Source organism: Montipora foliosa, chromosome 2, assembly GCF_036669935.1.
Source record: "Montipora foliosa isolate CH-2021 chromosome 2, ASM3666993v2, whole genome shotgun sequence".
In the NCBI taxonomy this organism is placed as follows: Eukaryota; Metazoa; Cnidaria; class Anthozoa; order Scleractinia; family Acroporidae; genus Montipora; species Montipora foliosa.
In genome coordinates, this window is record NC_090870.1 from 64,467,931 (window position 1) to 64,470,430 (window position 2,500).

Below are 2,500 nucleotides of genomic sequence, written 5' to 3' on the forward strand. Positions count from 1 at the left end.
GTTTGTTCCTTAAACGCTTCTTAAAGATTATTTCGTTGCTACAAAGTTTCAAATTAGATTCCAAGGAATTCCATATGCTAACAGTTCGGTAATAAAAAGTTCTCTGTCCAGAGGCAGTTTTAAAAAGAGGGATATTTAAAAATTGGGAACTCCTGGTTGTATAACTATTTACATCAGAACGTTTGGTGAAAATAGTGCTCAGGTATTCAGGGGCACGACAATTCATACATTACTCACGTTCAAAACTGACCGATTGGACCTCGGACAGTTGGATCCAGGGAAAAGTGACATCAGAGGCTCACTAGCTTAAAATTTCAGCGTGTGAAAGCAGCTTATTATATATGCAAAGGGTGAGTTTAAAAGTCTGAAAGCCCAAAACCCCCGTGCTGCATATTAATTCTGCGGTTACACACATATTGCATTCTTAAACTAGTGAGCCTTTGACGTCATTTTCTCCTCGATCCAGCTCTCTCAAGAACATAATGTTAGTAATGGCGGACCATTAAATAGGAAAATTACAGTTAAAATAAAGAGGTGTCTTTTTGAAATCAAGGCTTAAAATGTGGGTCACTTAGTGTTTTGTTAACATAGTTTTGAAATCCAAAGAAAAATATGAATTGATTTTTTGGTCACAGGGGTACTTTAAATGGGTGCTAACCAATCACAGAATCTGTTTCAAGGTTTATCAAACATTTGTCAGCATTAAGTTGTATACGGATACACAGAGGCAACATGGATTAAAGTTATAGAAAACTGAGAGATGATTAAGACCAACCTCGTTCCCAGGGTCTCTGTTCTCTACTTATTTTCTCCTCTACAAAGGAGGCAGAGAAGAGAGATCCTGGGAATGAGGTTGGAGAAACACCTGGAGTTGGTTGTTCAAAAGGTAGATAGCCCTACCCCCCAGGTCCCAGTTGTTGAAACAATGGACAGCGCTATCTGCCGGATAAATCACTATCCAGTGGATAAGTTATAGTGAAACCAATATTGTGCTGTCCAATAGATAGTGATTTGTCAGGTGGATAGCGTCATCCACCTTTTGAACAACTGGGGCCTGATAAATCACTATCCAGTGGACAAGCACTAGCAAAACCAATTGACTTATCCGGTGGATACCCCTATCTACCCTTCAAACAACTGGGGGGCCTGAACTCATACAGTCAAACAACATTTCTCAAACACTTGACCACTGTGGCTTCCATAGGCAAATCATAATCGCCACTGTAATTAATACTGTGGGCTGAACAATTACGGAAAAAAAAACTCTATGTGTAGTAGTACATTACAGTACTTCAGACAGAAGCTTTCTGGAATACTGTATTACTCAAAAGAATCATCACTTTTTTAACTGACTTTTATGTGCTAGAAGTAATTGGCTCTAAAAAATGGTCAAGCTTTATATCAGACCATAAATGTTTTTAAAATTTCATCATAAATATTAAGCTACGTATTTGCTGCTTATTTGCATAGCAAAATCAACAACTAATTACAGAATTTCTATTTTTTCTAAGTAACTAAAATGTAAGACAAATTCCATTGGATTGCAGATTGAGTTATACATCATTTCATTGATTTGATTCTCTTCATCTAATCTGGCCTCTTCCTCCAGTGGAGGTTGAGTACAGTACAGTGTAATGAAATTCGCGTAAAATTTTCAACCTACCGAATGAAAGGATTGCTTTGCATTCCAAAGAGCCCAGCATTCCACGATATTTTCAAAGCGTTCAACACACTGTCACAAGACAAACGAGTTTTCTTTGCATCAGTAACTTCTTTTCTACCCAAAAATCACCTGCAATTGCTCGCACCTTTTCCAGGACACTCACATGTACGTTTAAGTTTACGAGAGAATGTATACGAGAGTTTCATCTTTTGGATTCACATAATAATATAGAGCAACTTTAATACTCGGTGTGACTACATTTTAAAGACATCATTAGTGAGTGAAAGACGATTCCATTCGATTAGATTTACTAGGCTCTCACTCTTTGCTTTGGCTCCACACACATCAGTCGAATGCCTGGCTAAACAAACATGCGGTGCTTTGTAAAACCCTTCACGAGAGTCGCCTCCGGGCCAAAAATCGATTGCTCATGGTCAGGCTTTTAAGGGTGGTGGCTCTTAACTACCAATCCATTGCCATAGACCCCTTCAAATAGTCATTCCTCGAATTCACTTCAGTTATCCTTTTTTCCATACCTTTGTATGATTCGACTCACAACCATATTTGGTCAATCACGTGACCATAACAGAAAATTCCTAAAATCTCAGCGAGTTAAATTTTTTAACGCAACAGTATGAGAACATTCTAACACAAAATCTGTAGCATGGATTTTAAAAGAAATTATTTCACAAAACATTATGACGTCATAAGGTCCTTCTTTGACACACTGTCCAAAATATCAGTTCCATTTTCTGTCCAAGTAGAAATTCCATGCTACAGTTTACGAAAAGAGATGGGACGGTTCCCATCCGTTTAAAAAACCGCCTCTTCCTTTCG